This window comes from Chanodichthys erythropterus, chromosome 11, assembly GCF_024489055.1.
Source record: "Chanodichthys erythropterus isolate Z2021 chromosome 11, ASM2448905v1, whole genome shotgun sequence".
Lineage (NCBI taxonomy): Eukaryota > Metazoa > Chordata > Actinopteri > Cypriniformes > Xenocyprididae > Chanodichthys > Chanodichthys erythropterus.
In genome coordinates this window covers 49,512,526-49,534,753 of record NC_090231.1, presented here as the reverse complement: position 1 = coordinate 49,534,753, position 22,228 = coordinate 49,512,526, and the positions used below count along the sequence as shown (strand labels likewise).

The following is a 22,228-nucleotide window of genomic DNA, read 5'->3' as shown; positions in this document are numbered from 1 at the left end:
TGTTCATTCAGCTCAATAAAGCTGATAATTTTCTATTTTTTAGCATGCTACCATGATCATATTTCCAAATAAAAAAATAGTCTAAAATATCTAAAAGTGATGTTAATGGATGAAATCGAGGAATCAAACAGAAATCCTGTATGAAATGAGTAGTATAATTAAATACTCATTTCAGTTTTATGGAACTTTTCTTAAGATTCTTGTTTGAGTCAATAAGGGCCGATTCCAAACTCTAAATTCAGACACATTCTTAAACCGCCAGACACCACAAAACAAAAATTTACTTCGTTACATATCTATTATAGCTCTATTTACATTGCCACTTGGAATTAACTATTAAAAAAGGAATTAACTTTGTCCGCTGTTTCCGACGAGCGCTTTGTGTCGTTTTGCAGGAATATCTGGCAACCCAGTTTCAACCCGCATTTCTCTTGGTGTGTGCGCTGAGATCGGACTGTCACCGCGCTCAGATCGGCGCATTATACCGGAGCTGCACCTGGACTTCACCAGCACACTGCTTTAACGTACAGCCGGAGAACTTTGGATGTACATACTTATTTACCGCTTCCCGACATTTGATTTGTTTTGGAGAAGGGCGATATGGGGACACGGTGTGCCGAGGTGGCACTCAGACTGATGATGGGGATCCAAACAAGGAGCCTTTTTATTCCTTTTCAGAAGCTCCTGTAAAACAATTGGATATCAAGACATTGATGACCCTGAGAGCGTCAGTTTGGAGTTAACCTTACAGGATAGAAAGGAATCGAAGGTGTCTGCGTTGGAGAAACAGAGTATCACCATTTATTTCTGCGCGCAAGGACGATTTTCATCGCATAAAAGAGACTGATTGTGTCCGGAGACGCGTGTGCGGACTGTGCGCCGGGTGCGCAAAAAGACCCTCCATCCCCAAGAAGAGACGCGGGTAAGTTCAGCCTGATTTCAGTGAGCCCTGAAAATCTGTCCTTTATCAACTATTTGAATTTCACGAAGATATTGCTATCCTGTCGTTTTATATAAAAGTGTGTTGTTTGGATGGTCGTTTGCGAGCGCGCGCCCGCTGGTTATTAAGATGATTAACCTCTGCGCGTGTTTCCAAGTCCCTGTTCTTCCGCGATTCCTAATATCATACTTATAAAATAGGCTATGAGTATCATTGAGTAGCTCATGGATTGCACTCAAAAGGTTGGTTACCCAACATATCAGTCTGTGTTTTAATGTCCTATTAAACATCATGCCAGACTGAAGAGAGCTTTGGAGTGTTTTAAGTACTTTTACCGCAATGCTTCATTATATGTGCATGTGGCTCCGTTGCGCTCACCTTTTATACTCTCCTGCGCTGTACGTTGCATCGGTGCTCAATTACTATTTTTATACATTGATTACGTAATAAAGACTCCAATTAACTTCCTTTAGAACTTATTGGATTAAGATAATTGAAATACTGACGCTTTCTCTGAAGCGCGCAGCTGCGCAAAGGCGAACCATGCAAATTGACGCAGTCTGTGGAGAAAATGTCGTTTAAAACTGATTCTGTTCCTATATGATCCATGGGTTCATTGCGCTGTATTAGTTTCAGTAGATTTTCTGTTGTTGGAAGGAAACTGCATAAATGCCCATACTTCAGGAATAATGGAGCTGGCCTTTTCCAGGAGCCTCTGAAGGGACCTTATGAGCTCTCTCTGTTAGTCTCACCTGAATGCTTGCTTTCCTTGGAGAGCTACTGCTTGACATTCTACTGGAAGACGAGGGAGATTGAATGGGCGAATGTGTTCTGCATTGATGCCTGAAGCATTCGTGTAGTAACTTTGCTCTCAGCGGAACGTTCTTGCTCTTCAGAGAACCAGGGTGAACAAACCTTCAAACTGTGTCCGATTTGGAACTGGCCCTCAAATGATGGAGAAAAAAAGCAGTATGGGGTATCAAATACTGGCTCGTCACTTTGCCACAGAAACAGAGTTGCCAGGAAGAAGACATGCTCTAGGTATTTAGCTTTATTAAAAAAAGTATAAAGACTCGTTCAAATAAAGGACGATTGGGCCTATGAGAAAAATAAAGTTTAAATAAACGTTATAATTCTATGAGAATAGAATAGAGAATAGAAATCCACACGATAACGATAACTACACAGGAACAATATTGTTGAAATAACCTTCAGAACGATAAAAAAAAGACAGACAATCAGAATCCACGACTAGCACTCAAGCATTTAAAATGGCAGACCACATAAACAAAGCATTGACGCAAATATCGTAGTTATATTTAAAGAACGATAACTATTTTCATTCTAATTGTACGAGAATGGGGAAGTCTACACCACAGCTATAACGATAATGTTGAAATCACTTTTAGAACGTTTTTTTTTTCCAGCTGATGAACATAAAAAAACTGTCAGCCAATCAGAATCTACCTGCTTTAAAGGGATAGTTCACCCAAAGATGAAATTGTGATGTTTATCTGCTTACCCCCAGGGCAAACAAAGTTGTAGGTGACTTTGTTTCTTCAGTAGAACACAAATGATGATTTTTAACTCCAACCATTGCGGTCTGTCAGTCGTATAACGTATGTCAATGGGAACATTTAAAGTGGCAGATCACAAAACAGCAGCTGCTTTTATAGTAAACAAAACATTTTTGTGCGTTGGTTTGGAAGCTAATATAGTTATTGTTATAGTTATCATTATAGTTCTCATCTAGCTAAGTAAACATGCGCTTGTGCGCTAACAGAGCCGTCTCTCTGTCTCTCTGGCATCCTGAATGTTGATGTCATCCCTGAAGAGCGGAGACATGTAATGATTTGGGTCTCACTGCTTGTCAACCTGAGCTTTGCTTACAGCATAACCTGTCTTCATGGATTTTTCGCTTTGTTGTGTATTAGTGTGTGAGTGTGCTGTTTGACTGCGTTGAGCATTCGTTGACCTCATCTCTGCAGCGAATAGATGTCTGCTCCAGTATCTGCCGTTTACGGCCTTCACACTGACCGCATTAGTCACTTTAATACAACCCAGCAGTACTTTACTAAACTGAAAACACATTTTCTCATTAAGTCTGAGAATCAGAGCACGGGCGGTCAACATACCGACTGGATTCACCCGATACGGGCTGAGGGCTTTGGAAACGCACTCCTGAGTGGCTTCCTGTGTGCTCGCTCTTATTCGCTTGGTCTAAATAAGATTAGTTCAGCCACCCCGTTCATGTCTCCCTCACCTCGCTGATGAACCCCCGCATGAAACCTTCCACTTCATTTTTCCTGCATTCCCGGCAGCTCCTCAGAGGGTTGATTGATTACAGAGGATCCTTTGACCCCAACTGGTCTCAAATTAAATCAACGAAACACATTAATCAATAACTATTGGGTCATGGGGTTGAATTGCAATGTGTGATCTGCCATTAGTGTGACCTATGGGCTGAGCGATATATCAAATATTCATGATCCATTCACGATGATGATTTTGCTGATGATGTAGAATTAAATAACATTATGAATAGCACGGTCCTTGTATCACGTTTGAGGGCTTTTATAAAAAGAACATAAACATCAGTAGCAAAATTGCATTAGACTTGGTAAGATATCAATGAATTGGACTGTCACTATGTCGATTAATTGAATATTCACAATAAAAAAGTGAACAATAACATAGCATGATTAGCATTTCAAATGCACAAAAAATCTTTTAAAAAGCTTACTAGGCTTTTGAATATAAAGACATAAAGGTAACGCTTTACAATAAGGTCCAATTAGTTAATGTTAGTTAATGCATTAACTAACATTAATTAACAGTGAGCAATTTTGTTATAGTGTTTGTTAACGTTAGTCCATTTAAATAATATTAAAAGATTATACATACTGTTATATATTAGTAAATGTTGAAATGATCATTTACTAAGATTAATAAATGCTTTAGTAGTATTTTTCATTGCTAGTTTATGTTAACTAATGTAGTTAAAGGGATAATTCACCCAAAAAAAAAATTCTTCATCATTTACTCGCCCTCAAGTTGTTTCAAACCTGCATGAATTATTTTGTTCTGCTAAATACAAAAGAAGATATTTTGAAGAATGTTGGTAACCAAACCGTTAATGGGCCCCATTGACTTCCATAGTATTTTTTCCCCATGCTATGGAAGTCAATGGGGGCCCATCAACTGTTTGTTTACCCATATTCTTAAAAATATCTTCTTTTGTGTTCATACAGGTTTGGAACAACTTAAGGGTGAATTTTCACCATTTTTGGGTGAATTATGGAAATTATGCAAAATACCCTTGGTTTGGTTACATATAATAGTTCCACAAAGTGGAACAAAGTGGTATTGTAAAAATGCTCTGAATTACGAATGTTAATAACTGAATGTATTGATTCATTGTAATGTGATTGTAACTAAAGAATTCGAAGTACTATAGTGAATATGATGCAGAAACATTATGAACTGTTCACATCACTTTCAAATGAGGCTTCTCTCTTTTCAGTTGACTGAGAAGCGTTTGATTTGATTCTGATTCAGTCTCCACAGTTTTTAATCACATTGCTGCTTAATTTAACAAATGAATAAAAGAAAAACGGCAGATAAAAATGCTTTGCAATGTCATACTTCATTTAAGCCCATGTAAGAATAACAGATCAATTTTTACCACTTAATGAGCACATTTTACTAAACTCACAAAACTTCAAATTATCTCCGCTTGTGTTTCATGAATGAGACCCAGAATGTGAATTATTTTTAACTGGAGTTTTAATGCTTTTACTTTTTTAATTAAAATACCTTCAACATTTTTGGCAAGAAAGGTCAAAATGGTAGTTTCTCTGAAATGTATATATGTATATATTGTGTGTGTGTATATGTATATGTATATTTATATGTATATGTATATGTATATGTATATGTATATGTATATGTATATGTATATATTATCAAAAGGCAATGTGATCCAGTTCTAGTTTGGATGTGTCATCCTGTGACAAAATATACAACCGATTGAGAGATCCCAGACATGATGCAATCTTTTTGTGTCGTTGTGGTTATGTGTACATTTGTGCTGGTGCAGGTGCGGGTTGAGATGTTGAAAGCGGTTTATTATAGTGATCCAATAGCTCTGTTAGATTGTCACTTCAGATGCAATGGGAGTTGAGGGTTTCCTTTGTAAGAGCTATCTGCTATTTACTCCTCTGAAGAGCAGGTGAGATATTGCTTTTCTCGTTTTGTCTTCCTGTCAGCTGAACTGGTGCCCTGAAAATGCTCGCTGGATCTCGCTTTTTCTCTCTCTATGTGTTGTGATTTTCTGCCAGATTTCTCTGAGCATCTGAAATGAATTTGTGCGTCTCCATCGGGCCCCTTAGGGGCTTCGTCTTCCCATTGGCCGCCGTGTGCTTTGTGCCCTAATGAAGGAAATTTATAACCGGGTGGTTAATTCACAGCCTGGGTGACACTGAGGCCTGCTATTCGTTAAAGGTATTGTTGACTGTTTCCATATGAAGCAATTTCATTGACCGCTAATTTGCTGCTGTTTCTATTTCAGGCTACCGTTTTTCGATCATTTTTTCTGATATTTTCAGTTGGAAATATGTCTACCTAGATTTTTGCAAAACTCTAAAAACATACCTATATAAAATTTACTGCAGTTTTGCAGCTGAAATGAAGATTGGTGGCAGTAAAACAATAAGGACTATTATTTCTTTTCAATTTATGATTTATCACAATTTATGATTACGGATCAGATTAATCATTAATAAAGACTTATTTTCACAGTTCCTTGCACAATATCTTTTGACCTCAAACCACTTTTACCATAGTGTATGATTTGTAAACTAATACATTTTGATGTTTGCATTGCAAAACCAGCTCCATATGTTATTTTCTGATAAAATAAACTTGCTCTGTAGCTCACCTGGTACAGCATTACACTTGTGATGTGAAGCGCTCGAGTCCTGAGTCATGATAAAATAGCTAAAAAACTCTTAAAAACAAGCTAAAATTGCTTCAGCAAATGTGTTCTCACGTTTGGTTTGGTTAACGTTTAGGATTAGTGTAGGGTTTAGTGTAGGTGTTATGTTAATTTCAAAAGTAATGTAGCATTAACCTTTTAGCGCCACTCACCCGGTATTTAATTTCTGAACTGAAGTGATACGTGCAACAACCAAACATTACAACAATTAAAATGTTGCCAAAATCACGTTTAACTGTTTCAGAGAAAAAATAATATCACTTAAAGTGCCTGATAATTTTATAAAAGTGACGCTCTGAGTGCTGTTGAGCGGATGTGTAAACACCTCTGATTGGCCATTGTGTTCACGCGCTCAACAGATTTGTCTGTGATTGGCTACAGTGATCAACGCTTCAAAAACATGTTGTAAATAGACATCAGTGATGCTGATGTTTTCAAACGCTCCTGCTTTCAAATTCAAACATTTCCGTGTGCTTTCAAACGCTGATCAAACAAACATTGATCATTGTAGCCAAATTACAGACATATATGTTGAGCATGTGAACACAGTGGTCAATCAGAGGTGTTTACAAATCCGCTCCGCAGCACTCATAGCTTCACATTTTTTAAATTTCAGTATCGACTTGGTATCGAAGTTGGTACTTTTGAAAATACTACTTTGCAGAAATGTAAGCAGAGTCTCGTATTTCCAGTCGGTCTGGGTTGGATAGTTTGCCTATATTCCTGCCAGTCTTAATCATGTTTTTGATTTGTTTTTCACAGCTATTACAGAGTTTGAAATGATAATAATAAAAAATGTCTGGCTATCTCGGCCAATTAACACTTTGGCCAGTTAAGGTGAAACTTAGTAGGCATCATCTACTGTTCCTGTTATATTTTGTGCCTAAATAAGTGCTCTTTAATTTTCAGCCCTGCTGAAAATATAGACTGATCTCATTGGCTTATTTGTCTGTGCACTTTGAGGCTTCACTTTTAGACTGGAGTTGTTGGCTCATTTGCGTCTCCATTGCTTGATTTGATTCTGCCATATGGACGCTATAACACAATGGACTGAATAGGTCTTGCTGTTGTATAATGGAAGGAGACATGGGCTCTTCAATTAACTTTCGTAGATGGCCCCAACTTCATGCAAGTGAACTGTTGCCTGCGGGAAATACATTATTTTGTTTTGCTTTCACGTGGACTTGCTCTTGATATACCAAACCAACAGGCTGGAGGGTGGGAATCCCACTCATTTTTCCCCATGACAGATACTGTTGAATGAGAAAGTCTTTATCTCTTTTAAATAATGGCTCTGCATTGCGGTGATGTGAACTGCAGAATGACTCGCTTCACAGGGCCGCTTTTTTGTGTTTCTTGCGGGCCTGGAATCATTTGTGAGGGCGTTTGGGCAGGTTTAGGAGTGATAACATGTAGTTTGCATTCAGATGAAGGTCACTGCGCTAGCTGAGACTCCCTTTTCCACTGGCTGATAAAGCAACATATCTCTGAGATTTATAAACATAGACGGCCTTTGTTTCTCTAGGCTGTGGATTTCTAAGAGAACTTGGTGTGAAGTTTTGTCTTTCTTATATTATTTCCTTCATTTTGGCCAAGACTAACTCGAAGAGTTGAGAATGTTAAGTTATTGCCTTTATAAGATAATATTATAAAACACAATACACAAGGTTTCTGCCTGACAGCGACAATATACTATTTTTTTTTTTTTGGCATAGTGAATTTTGAGCTGATTATTTGTTTTTAAAAATAAACGTTTTCTTTTAGTGCAAAAGTTAATTTGTAATCATTATAATTATTTTTTTAATTTTTGGGGGGGGTTAAAGGTTTGAAATAATTAAGATTTTAATGTCTCTTATGCTCACCAAGGTTGCATTTATTTGCACAAAAACATTAGTATTGTGAAAAATGATAAGAATATACAATATCTGTTTTAATGTAATTTACTCCTGTGGTGTCAAAGCTGGATTTTCAGCATCATTACTCTAGTTTTCAGTGTCACATGATCCTTCAGAAATCATTCTAACATGCTGATTTGCTGCTCAAGAAACATTTCTTATTATTATCAATATAGAAAACAGTTTTGCTGCTTCATATTTTTGTTTACTGTAATTTTGATCAAAAAATGCAGCCTTGGTGAGCATAAGAGACTTCTTTCAAAAACATTAAAAAAATATATATTAATTATTCCAAACTGTTGAATGGTAGTGTATATTCTCACTTAAAGGATTAGTCCACTTTCAAATAAAATTTTCCCGATAATTTACTCACCACCATGTCATCCAAGATGTTCATGTCTTTCTTTTTTTCAGTCGAAAAGAAATAAGGTTAAGTTATTGCCTTTATAAGAGAATATTATTGTTAAACAAATGTAGCCATGAAATTTTAAATGACCAAAGTCCAAATTTATACATGCATTTTAGTACCCGATACCCAATGAATGAGTTAGCTATTTATTCATGTACAGTGGTTTGCTTTGTGATCATGTGATTTTTGGCCACCATGTGATCTATGTAATCATGTGACCTCTTGTATAAAGATGGCTTCTACATTGTTTTACTCTTGTTGCCATTCTGCCATTTTTTTTTTTTTTTTTTTAAAGATGCGACAAGCCTTTGTGCTGATTTTCTACTTTATGGTTACACCTCATGACATTTATCTTGAAAATTGTATGAACGTTTTTTTCTAAAATTTTCTTTATCTTGGACACTTTTATTTGTCTCTCTCGCAGTTTGCTCTTGCACCACTGGAACTACAATTAGTTGAATTCACAAATGACATGTGTTAAATGTTGCTTAGCCCAGGGTTAAAAAGCATGAAGTTACAGGAATTATGTAAAGTGGTAAAGAATTGTGGCTAGTAGGTGTATGTGCTTGATTATCTCAGTGTGTTTCTTGTGTCCAGTGTGGGGAATTTGGACATTGTCAGCTGCTCGGTGTTTAGCATAGCCATTTGTTAGCAGGGACAGCACCTAAATGTCTCCACATACATTCTGTTTAATTAACTAAATCAATCTCTTGCCCAAGCCAGAAATACAATTACTGCACTGGGCGTTGCCAAAACACCTGCCGTCTCTGTGTGTGTGTCATTATTCCTTCCAAGTCTCCATTTGTCTATTAAAATTGCACTTGTTCACAAAATTGTGTTGCAGTAAATGAGAGCAGGTCATCACAGCGTGTTTATCTTTGTTTTGGTGGTGTGAACATTGAACTCCTGTGTCCCTGAGTGTAACGTTAACCAGAATATTGTCACTGTCAGGCGTAAACTTCTCCATGAATTCTACTTTTCAGGAAATAAAAAATAATAAAAAAAAACTACTCTATTTTTATTTAATAATTAAACACCATGTTGTGTGATTGTGGCTTTATAGGTCATACACTTGCACATGTCATTATATTATGAACATTTAACCAAAATCAAGCTCAAATGGAGTCACAAGTTCAATTTCAGACTTAGCCTACGTGTTTTGTGCATCATTAGAACGTCCACATCTATGTTTTCATCAACTTGCAGGTGATAAAATTTACTATAGCTATGTGGGCAGTGGGCACTCAGTTTTTTTTCTGTCATTTGGCCAACATCTCATGTTATTAAGGAAAAAGTGTTATGCACACGCTATTTTATAGGTTATGACTTATGCTGTATGTCCTACGCCCACCCTATTCTACTTCTGTAAGTTGAATAGGGAAGGCGTAGGACATACAGCGTAAGCTTTTTGAAGAATACGGAAAGCAGCAAGGTGATCATGTGTTTATAAAGCATATACAGTTGGATTTTTTTTTAAAATGACTGATCGTTTTGCTAGACAAGACCCTTATTCCTAGTCTGGTATTGTTTAAAGCCCTTTGAAGCTGCACTGAAACTGTAATTTTGACTTTCAACCATTTGGAGGCCACTGAAGTCCACTATAAAGAGAATAATCCTGGAATGTTTTCATCAAAAACCTTAATTTCTTTTCGACTAAAGAAAGAAAGACATGAACATCTTGGATGACATGGGGGTGAGTAAATTCTCAGGAAAATTTTATTTGAAAGTGAACTAATCCTTTAAGTTAAGTAAATATGTGTGTTTGGTACAGCTGTTCTGGCTCTTCACTGAGGATGAGTCTTTGTCCATTCACGCTTAAAGTAGTGCTGACAGAAACCACCTGGCTGTTCCAGCACAACAATTCATCTCTGTCTCTCTTTCTCTTTCTCTTTCTCTTTCTCTTTCTCTTTCTCTTTCTCTCTATCTCTTTCTCTCTCTCTCTCTCTCTCTCTCTCTCTCTCTCTCTTTCCTCGTGTTTCTCTATCCGCAGTGTCAGATTTGAGCCCTGTGGGGTTTGTGCGTCGGATCCGTCTGTTAGGTGACATTGGTCAGTCCTTAGGGGCCAGTGTATGTGTGAGAGGGTAAAGCCACTGCAGTGCTGCTCCAGTAGATCTGTGTCCTGCTTCATGCACTGCCAGAGAAGAGAGAAACACAGATATTGGGAAACAGAGATGTAGCAGAAAAATATGTATCTTTTTAGACTTGTGTCTCATTGGCTGGATTGAGCTGCTGACGACAACATTTTGAAGTTAAGGAAGTATCTTGAAAGAGGCTATAGGACTTCATTTTATGAAAATTGTGTGTGTGTATATAATATATACAGTATACACACTATGGGGCCAGCTGAATGCTTGATTCTGATTGGCTGACCAATGTTCTAAGGTGTGCAGTTATTTTCCTACAAACTCTGTGTGCACCTCAATCAGCTCCCTAGTTCAGTAGTCACGGCACTGATCAGGAAGTCGGACATTTTAAGAGCTGTCTCAGTCGCAAAATTCTTTCAATGCACTGAAATCTTCACTCATTAATAAGTCCCACAATGCACAATAAAAACCAGGGAGCATCGATGCTCACTATGTTCCCTTAATGGAACTTCTAAAGATAGAAACATAAATCACTCAAGCCAGTTCACCACACATGATGACACATGATAGATGTTTTGAAAAAACAAACTGTTATTTAAATGTATTTCAGCATAAGCATACATCGCTAGACAGGTAATGAACATAATCTAGCTAACATTTATAATTTATTTATGGCTGAAATGATGCAGGTATATGTAACAAGCAAAGTATTTATCATAATGTCATTTAAATAACATTTACAAAATAATGTCAGAAAGATTCTGCTGTTGTTCATAAATACCAGTAGTGATGTTGTACAATGAGGACGATCCATGTTGCCAGAAATAGAGTCTTTAGTGTCCCAATGTGTAGTGAGCCAGGGTCCTTACTTGTGCCCAAATTTGAGTACACTATATACTGATTCACAACCTCGGGGTGCATTATTTTTCTAATAATTCAAAGTCCCGTCATCCATAATTCCTTACATATAAAACCATTTTAGCTCATTTGCGTCCCAAGTACAGCCTCTATAATTGTTTTTGCTTGGCCCATTTGTCCCTACAATGAAACTAATGTAAGTGGGTAAAGTTTATGCATTAAAATTATGTGTTTTGAGCACAATGAATTCAGTTAATGCTTTTTTTATGGGGTTCATTAGATAGATGCGCTTATTAGAAACAATAGGGGTCAATAGAGTAAGCCCACTTGACTAAAACATTATATATAGACTATAAATATAAACAGAGCATGCTTTTTTTGTGCAAGAAGCTTCTAAAGATATTTTGTAATGCAATGTGTAATTTAGTTTATTGTTTATTACTGTAACTAATGTACGTTTGTGAGCACCACTCAAACCGTGTCCTAGATGGTATCAAATTTTCACAGATTTTGCTTTGAAACAAATAATTTATGTCATGCATGCTTTAGATTACAGCCTTATAGGGTATCTTCCCCTGTATTCAAGGTACATTCTTTGAATTAACTTCAAAGAATGTTTTTTTTTTTCCTAGTTCTAATACCAATAAACACACTAGTGTCACATTTCTGGATGGAAATATCCATAGACCCATTTATGGTTATTTTGAGGAGATGACATGGTATGAAGCTTGTGCATTTACACATAACTTTAGACTAACTGGTAAATTATAGCATAAGTACATATAGCATAAATTACAGCTTATGCATATATGCAAATCTGAAAACGTTTGTGTGCACTCAATGTTAGGATGAAAACAATGTTTTAAAGGCGCCCTAGAATCAAAAATTGAATTTATATTGGCATAGTTGAATAACAAGAGTTCAGTACATGGAAAAGACATACATTGAGTTTCAAACCCCATTGCTCAATCCTTCTTATATAAATCTAATTTGTTTAAAAGACCTCCGGATCTCAACATAACACCGACTGTTACGTAACAGTCGGGATCATTAATATGTACGACCCCAATATTTGCATATATGCCAGCCCATGTTCAAGCATTACACAAGGAAAGGCAGTATTAACGGCTGGATCTGTGCACAGATAAGGTAAGCCAGCAAGAACAACAGCGAAAAATGGCAGATGGAGCAATAATAACTGACATGATCCATGATATCATGATATTTTTACTGATATTTGTAAATTGTCTTTCTAAATGTTTTGTTAGCATGTTGCTAATGTACTGTTAAATGTGGTTAAAGTTACCATCGTTTCTTACTGTATTCATGGAGACAAGAGCCGTAGCTATTTTCATTTTTAAACTTGCAGTCTGTATAATTCATAAACACAACTTCATTCTTTATAAATCTCTCCAACAGTGTAGCATTAGCCGTTAGCCACAGAGCATAGCCTCAAACTCACACAGAATCAAACGTAAACATTAAAATAAATACTTTACTCACATAATTTGAAGCATGCATGCAGCATGCATGACGGACATCTTGTAAAGATCCATTTGAGGGTTATATTAGCTGTGTGAACTTTGTAAATGCACTGTAATATAGTCGAGAGCTCGTGTGACAGGGAGCACGCGATTTAAAGGGGAGGCGCTGTCAACATCAGTGTATAGTTAATGATGCCCCAAAATAGGTAGTAAAAAAAATTAATTAAAAAAAATCTATGGGGTATTTTGAGCTGAAACTTCACAGACACATTCAGGAGACACCTTAGACTTATATTACATCTTGTGAAAAAGCATTCTTGGGCACATTTAAGGCATGTGTATTAAGAAAGCACCTGGGGTCAGTTTTAATGTCATATTGACAGGCTCGCTGTTCAGAAAGGTTGGAGGAACCATTAAGATTCCTTTCAAAATGAAAATTATATTTTGTGGCTCCAGTCCACTCTAAACTCTTGTGTAAATTAGGTTTGAGTTAAGATCTGTGCGTCATCATGGAGTCAAGGGTGTTTTCAGGGCGGCTGCAGTTGCATTATTCTGCAGTCACACTGTCACATGAGATCAGGAAGAAGATTTCGGATGCCTTTTATTCGGGTTTAAGTGAAGCGTTAGAGACATCAACTGTTCCTCTTGGCATGCTACGCTGAATGCTGAATAAAACCCAGAGAAAGAAAGAGTGACAGTTTGAGCCTTTAAGAGCTTAGACAAAACGAGAGAACTTAAAGAAAAGAGCAAAGCTGCAAAAACTTGTCTGAGTCACACCCTTGTCATTAGTTTCTTTCTGTTTTCATCAGAATGGAGGGATGAGGTTGTGCAATCAGGGGCGTGTCCAGGTGGGTAGTCTGGGGTGGCTCTAGCCAGACCCCTGAAATGTGATTGGACAGCTGAATTGCTGAAGTCATAAGCGGGAAATTCAATAAAACAAGATAAAACTTATGCCTGGTTTCGCAAACAAGGCTTAAAGGGTTAGTTCACCCAAAAATGAACATTCTGTCATTTATTACTCACCCTCATACCATTCCACACCTGTAAGACCTTCGTTAATCTTCGGAATACAAATTAAGATACTTTTGTTGAAATCCGATGGCTCAGTGAGGCCTCCATAGGGAGCAATGACACTTCCTCTCTCAAGATCCATTAATGTACTAAAAACATATTTAAATCAGTTCATGTGAGTACAGTGGCTCAATATTAAAATTATAAAGTGACAAGAATATTTTTGGTGTGCCAAAAAAGCAAAACAAAATAATGACTTATTTAGTGATGGCCGATTTCAAAACACTGCTTCAGGAAGCTTCGGAGCTTGGCACACCAAAATGATTCTCGTCGCTTTATAATATTAATATTGAGCCACTGTACTCACATGAACTGATTTAAATATGTTTTTAGTACCTTTATGGATCTTGAGAGAAAAAATGTCATTGCTCCCTATGCAGACCTCATGGAGCCATCGGATTTCAACAAAAACATCTTAATTTGTGTTCTGAAGATTAACGAAGGTCTTACAGGTGTGGAACGGAATGAGGGTGAGTAATAAATGACAGAATTTTCATTTTTGGGTGAATTAACCTTTTAAGCTTAGTTCTGTACTAAAAGCAACTTGCACTGACATACAGTATCTTAAATTATTTCAGTACCATTGTTTTATCTCAAGATGCACATCAGTAATGTATTTTATTTCTAAGGCACATTTATAAAAGCTACTTAAATGTCCTAATTGAACTAAGGCATATTCTTGGCTTGATCCAAGCCCTGTCTGTGAAACCAGACCTTAAGGTTTCATGGAAAATATATATTTTTTTATAATAATAATAATAATAATAATAATAATAATAATAATAATAATAAAAGTGTTATTATTAACTTTCTATTATTTATTATATTTTATTCATTAATCAATTATTTTTAATAATAATAATAATAAAATGTATTATTAATAATAATACCAATAATAATAATAAGTATTTGAATTATTAACCTTTTTATTATTTATTTTATTGCATTATTTTTATTGTATTATTTATTTATTTTAATAATAATAATATATTAATACAATACCTATAATAATAATAATAATAATAATAATAATAATAAAATATATTATTAATACCTATAATAATAATAATATTAATAATAATAATCTTATTAACCCTTTTATTATTTATTTATTTATTTATTTATTTATTTTAATAATAATAAAATGTATTATTGATACAATAACTATAATATTAATACTACTACTAATAATAATTATTATAAGTAGATGTCAAATTTTCACAACATTTTTAGATTTTAGATAGATAATAATAGTTGTTAATATGAATATGGATGCAGGGTTGTGCTTCATCATACCCTTGAATGAATTTTCATCTTTTGGCCTCTATAACCCCTCCTTTGTTCCTGATGGTAAGATGTCTCTTTCTCAGTCTGTAATGAAGAGGATTATCAAATCAAAAATCAAGCAGGGCCACTGCCCGCTGGGATCCTTCAGCTGGACCGCCATATGGAGGATTTACTGGTAATCCTTAGTGTTAAAGGACTTCAGAAAGAGATGCAGAAAAGGCTTGATGTCATGAAAGTATTTCTGCTTTTGTGTGTGAAATCATGACAACACGAGCATGTCATTGCTGATTAATTCTGATCAGATGTGGTGTGTTGCTGTGGTGTGTTGCTGAGAAATATGTAAAAAAATCAGGTGTTTCTCAAGGTCATTGCTGTAATTATGTGTGAATTTATTTATGCAGCCAATTTGATGAAAAGCCTGATGTGAATCTGAGAGATATGAATGAATGAGTATCCTTTGCAATCATTCAAATTGTTATTATGATTTTATGGCCTGAGGGTCAATCAACTGCATACCACACACACACACACACACACACAAACAGGCGCTAATTTATGTTTCTACCGGTGGGTGACCAATGCCCTCCCCATAACACCCCCCACCCCCTGCGCACTACGTCTTTCATTTGTTTTATTGGAAACTTGCAAGTGCAAATACTACATTGCCAACCAAATACAACCACATCTTTAGTCACCTCTGTTTTCATGAGCAAATGATAACTGGGCTAAGCAAGGTGACACAAATGCAACAAATGGCCCTTACAATATTTTAACATGCTCATTTCTCAGTAATTAATTATACTTGGTGTTATTTTTTCAAGAGTAGCCTACTGTTTTTTTTCTCTGTGCGATGGTGCACTTTGTTATTCATGTCTCACAAAGAGAAACACAGACTGCAAATACCTTTACCAACCAAAAACACATCTTTATTCACATTCTTTCCGCAAGTGTCCCTCTCTCGCTGATATTACTTACTTACTATGCAATTAATCATTGTGCAAAAAAACAGACAGCACAAGCTTTTGTGTCAGGTTATGTTGTAATCTAAATGTAAGGATAGAAATTGTGTATATTACAACCAGCCGGGACCCGATGTGAGATCATCCACCAATCAGAGAGGTGCCTGAATATCCATTGATTTTTTTGTGCCAAAGTCGACTCTGACTTCCTCACTGCATTCTTTAAAACAAAAAGGCTTTTTTTTTTTTGTAAAGTTACAATGTGTTGTGAAAACTGCTATACAAATACAATGACCTTGTCATGACATTCTTGTCTTGATAGTCCTATGACGTCATGCATTCGAATCGTGGGTCTCATTCACTAATTTGTGCATGAAATCTGCATATGAATATTTTCACAAACAAATTTTGATTCACCAATAACGTTCATGCTAAAATCTATTCCAAATTGATGAAAAAATGTAGGGACTACTGAAACCACTTGCATTGGATAATTGCATACTTTATGTGGTCTTTTAAATGTGTTGAGATAAAATTTTATACATACATACATATTTAACCTTGAATCTATTTCATTCCTTGGAAGCTTGTTTCTGCCATGGAATAAAAACATTTAAAAGGTAATTACGATGTTTTATCTCACAATTTTGACTTTTTTTCTCATAATTGCGTGATTTAAAGTCACAATTGCGAGTCCCAGACTAAAATGCATGTTTGAGCTGTTTTAACTAAAAGCAGCCAGTCATGACATATCTCAAAATATGCCAGTGCCATAAGATGCACACCAGTAATGTTATTTTTCTAGTGAAAGTTTATAAAAGCTACTTAAATGCCCTAATTGAACTAAGGCCTAATCCTGGTTTAGGCTAAGCCCTGTCTGTGAACCCGAGTCATAATGTCAGAATTGCGAGATAGAGTGGTGTGAAAAAGTGCTTGCCCCCTTCATGATTTTTTATTTTTTTTTGCATGTTTGTCACACTTTAATTTTTCAGATCATCAAACAAATTTAAATATGAATCAATGATAACACAAGTAAACACAACATGCAGTTTTTAAATGAAGGTTTTTATTATGAAGGGAAAACAAAATCCTAATTCACATGGCCCTGTGTGAAAAACTGCTTGCCCCCTAAACCTAATAACTGGTTGGACAACCCTTAGCAGCAACAACTGCAATCAAGCATTTGCGATAACTTGCAGTGAATCTGTCAGAGTGCTGTGGAGGAATTTTGGCCCACTCATCTTTGCAGAATTGTTGTAATCCAGCCACATTGTAGTGTTCTCGAGCATGAACCACCTTTTTAAGGTCATGCCACAGCATCTCACTAGGATTGAGGTCAGGACTTTGACTAGGCCACTCCAAAGTCTTCATTTTGTTTTTCTTCAGCCATTCAGAGGTGGACTTGCAGGTGTGTTTTGGATCATTGTCCTGCTGCAGAACCCAAGTTCACATCAGCTTGAGGTCACAAACAGATGGGCGGACATTGTCCTTCAGAATTTTTTGGTAGACAACAGAATTCATGGTTCCATTTATCACAGCAAGTCTTCCAGGTCCTGAACCAGCAAAACAGCCCCAAAACAGACCATCACACTACCATCACCATATTTTACTTTTGGTATGATGATCTTTTTCTGAAATGCTGTTACTTTTATGCCAGACGTAATGGGACACACACATTCCAAAAAGTTAAACTTTTGTCTCATCAGTCCACAGAGTATTTTCCCAAAAGTCTTCATCAAGATGTTTTCTGGCAAAACCGAGACAAGCCTTTATGTTATTTTTGCTCAGCAGTGGTTTTCGACTTTGAACTCTGCCATGCAGGCCATTTTTGCCCAGTCTCTTTCTTATGGTGGAGTCATGAACACTGACCTTAACTGAGGCAAGTGAGGCCTGCTGTTCTTTGGATGCTGTTGTGGGGTCTTTTGTGACCTCTTGGATGAGTCGTCGCTGCGCTCTTGGGGTAATTTTGGTCGGCCGGCCACTCCTGGGAAGGTTCACCACTGTTCCATGTTTTCACCATTTGTGGATAATGGCTCTCACTGTGGTTCTCTGTAGTCCCAAAGATTTAGAAATGGCTTTATAACCTTTTCTAGACTAATAGATCTCAATTACTTTCTTTCTTTCTCATTTGTTCCTGAATTTCTTTGGATCTCAACATGATGTGTAGCTTTTGAGGATCTTTTGAAAAGACAGACTTTTTTCCTCAGAAAAAAGTCAGTGCCAGAATTGTGAGATGTGAACTCGCAATTGCAAGAAAAAAGAATTAATCAGAATTGCGAGTTTATATCCACAATTCTGACATTGTAACATGCAATTGCGACTTTGTATCTTGCAATTCTGACTTTATGACTCGCAATTGTGACTTTAGATTAAGCAATTCTGAGAAAAAAGTAAGAATTGTGAGATGTGAACTCGCAATTGCAAGAAAAAAATCCCTTTTTTTTTATTACATGGCGGAAACGAGCTTCCATATGTTTCTGTCACGGAATAAAATAATATAAAAGATAATTGCAACATTTTATCTCACAATTCAGACTTTTTTTCAACTGCTCCATCTGCGAGATGCTGTAGTCTGTTTGCTGTGTGACTGCTGATCTTCTTCTGTTGAGAATCTAATGCACATTGACCTCCAAGACATTATGTTCAGTAAATCAAAGTGCATCTATCAGTGAGTCAGTGCATTTATTGACAGATGCATCTTGTGGCAGTGCTAAATTGTCTAAGTTCTCCATCGTTATCCTCCAGAAACTCTTATTTAATGTCTCTGTAATTTCTGCCTGGACAGATGCGGCTATGGTCAGGTTTTTTATGTCGTTTTTCTTTGCATTCTGTATTGCTGTTTTTTCCGAGTTTGGAGAGGTTAGCACTGGTAACGAGACAGCACATGTAGGTCGCATGTCTCTGAGAACTTAATTTATGGTGCATTTGGAATGCTTGTTCTGCCCTGAATACGTAATATAAGAACACAACCTCAGTGGAATACTGATGCATGTTGTTTGCGCACACACATACACACACAAGCATATCCTCATCACTGTAATTGCTGGCCAGATCCAGTAAAGCAATGGCTTTAATATGAAAGTATTTATCTTTCACAGATGCCAAGCATACATTTTAATGTGATGCGACCTTAAAATGTAATTTTAAGCATGTAAAGAATGTACAGATAAAAGCCACAGTTTAAAATACCACACAAATATATTTATGTTGCCAGTAAAATTCATGCACAGATGCCTTGAAAGTAAGCACAAGCAGAATCCTGTCTGTAGTTTAATTTTTTTTGGCTGAAAAACATGTTTTCAGATGTTATTTGCCATTAATACAGTAAATACAGCAGAACACTGGCCGGTTTGAGTTTTTCTTGGTATGGTGTAATGTACTCTCGTTCTAAATGATCAACATAATCCATCATATTTCAGCTGTGGGAACAGTTCACTCAATATATATTGATATTGCCTTCACTTCAGTCTCATAGTTAGTCTGCAGTATGCCATATATTGGGCCTTTGCTTTACTGGAGGTGGTAAACAATCCAATTAGACTGAACATACTTATTTTACTTGTAATAAAACCACACACACACACACACACACATTGTTAGTAGACAAATTAAACAAGTGAGATAGTAAAAAAAAAAATTAAGAAAATGAGTCAAAAGAGCCAATAGTGGTCATATTTACTGTTAAGATCTTTCTTCTGCTCACTAAGGATGCATTTATTTGGTCAGAAATACAGTAAAAATGCTAATATTGTGAAATATTTTTATTATTTAAAAGAACTGTTTTCTGTGGAAACCCATTTCCACCACAGTTGAGTAAAAATATAATTCTGAAAGTCATAATAATGGGAAACTTTATTGTATTGAATTCAATTCACATTTATTTGTATAGCGCTTTTTCAAAGCAGCTTTACAGAGAATGCATGTCAACATTACAATTTATAGAATGCAGTTAGCAAATAATGTAATAATTTAGGTAATTAATTTACAATCACAGTTAGCAGTTTAACAGAAGGTAGAAGCAATGAGCTTCTGGAAAAATGAATTCCATATTAACAATAATTAGGATATATAGGAATTTGGGAATGTGCATGTTGATCCAGATCATTGCGTCTTCTGAAGTCCTCGCAGGAGTTGGCGCCGTCTCTTCATAGGTGTTCTGAGGTCTTCTTAAGAGGCTGGATCCAAACTGAAGCTGATGTCCTCTCTAGTCTGTCCCGAGGTAAAACAGAGAAGCAAATGGAGAATAATTAGCGTAGCTGCTGTTCATAACATTAAGCAAAGATAGTCATATGCAATTGATCTGGTATGAGATGCATTAATTTATGTGAATGCTTGGCTAAAGAGATGCATCTTTAATCTAGATTTAAACTGGGTGAGTGAGTCTGGGCCCATAACATTATCAGGAAGGCTATTCCAGAGTTTCGGAGCCAAATGTGAAAATGCTCTCCCTCCTTTAGTGGACTTAGATATCTTAGGTACAACCAGAAGTCCAGAGTTTTGTGATCTTAAAGTGCGTGAAGGATTGTAGAGCAATAGAAGATTGGTTAAGTACACAGGAGCTAAACCATTTAGAGCCTTATAGGTCATTAGCAATACTTTATAATCAATATAGAACTTAATGAGTAACCAGTGTAGAGATTATAAAATTGGTTTTATATGATCATATTTTTTTGTCCTGATAAGAACTCTAGCAGCTGCATTTTGTACTAATTGTAGCTTGTTTATTGAGGAAGCAGGACAACCAGCTAATAATGCATTACAGTAATCTAGTCGAGACGTCATGAAAGGATGAACTAACTTTTCTGCATCAGAAATAGATAACATATTCCGAATCTTAGCAATGTTTCTGAGGTGGAAGAAGGCTGTTTTTGTAACATATGAAATATGATTTTCAAAGGATAAGTTGCTGTCTAATATAACACCCAGGTCTTTAACTGTCAAGGATGGAGTAACAGTACATCCTTCTAAATGCAGATTGTAGTCTGAAAGATTCTGTGCACAGGTTTTTGGCCCAATAAGTAATACTTCAGTCTTATCTGAATTTAATAGAAGAAAATGATTAGTCATCCAATGTTTTACTTCTTTAACACACTCTGTCAAATTGGATAATTTAGAGATTTCATCTGGTTGTGTTGAAATCATATTGTTGTTTATCATATTTATGACATATTTATGACAACGTTTCTCATAATAATGACTTAGTATGTCATAATAATGAGAAACTTTCTTGTAATTATGACTTACTATTTCATAATATTGAGAAACTATCTCATTATTATGAGGTAATATGTATGGAACGGAAGCCCATTTCCGCCACATAAGGAAAAAATTTTGACATACCAAGTAGAAATTTTGACATACTATGTCAAAATGATGAGATTAAAAAGTTTAATCGAAAAAAACAAAATTATGACTTGCTACTCACTGATCTGACGCAGTCATTTTTACGAGAAAGTTTTTCATTTCTAGGAGATACTAAGTCATAATTACGAGAAAGTTTCTCATTATTACGAGAAAGTTTCTCATTATTATAAAATACTAAGTCATAATTACAAAAAAGTTTCTCATTATTATGACTTAAAGAATTATATTTTTTATTTAAATGTGGTGGAAACGGGCTTCCATAGTTTTCAATTGTAGTATATTGTAAAATATAATTTATTCCTTTGATGACAAAGCTGAATTTTCTGCATCATTACTGCAGTCTTCACATGATAAGAAACATTTCCTTTGATTATCAAGGTTTTTAAGGATTCTCCGATGAATAGAAAGTTCAAAAGAACAGCATTTATTTGTAATCAAAATCTTCTGTAACTTTCTTTAATGTCAGTTTGAAAAAGCTCAGGGATGCAAACAGGTATGGGGGAAAAAAGGTGAGAACACAGGTACAGTACGTATTGAAACAACCGGAGTACTTAATGTCCCCTGATGAGTTCACAACAAGACCCCTCCCCCTCACCCATATTTTGATCTAAAAAAAAGGTGAGTTCTCACTGAAAGGTGATGAGTTTCCATCTATGAAAGCTACAAGAGACCTGCAAGACAGAAAAAGTGGACATCGTTCTAAATGAACGGATAACAATGAACGCCTCAGATTTTTCCAAAGACTTCAGTATGGAAATTGGGTCACTTACTGGCTCTTGATAAGAGTGGCCAGGAAGGAAAGAGAAACGGCGTCATTTCCTTTTATCACTCAGACTCATTGAGTCATTTTAAGATCTTATTAACATTTACTCATTTTAACA

The 22,228-nt window shown here is 36.0% G+C and overlaps 1 protein-coding gene across 13 annotated transcripts in view; it reads left to right on the top strand.

The window, feature by feature from the left end:
• Positions 1 to 444: 444 nt before the first annotated feature.
• The window catches only part of LOC137030018 (adhesion G protein-coupled receptor L3-like), a 433,419-nt gene continuing 411,635 nt past the window's right edge, over positions 445 to 22,228 (top strand). For all 13 annotated transcript variants that reach the window (XM_067399942.1, XM_067399940.1, XM_067399945.1 and 10 more), the window contains exon 1: positions 445 to 922. The gene's annotated coding sequence lies outside the window, so the exon portion shown is untranslated. The remainder of the gene's footprint in view (positions 923 to 22,228) is intronic.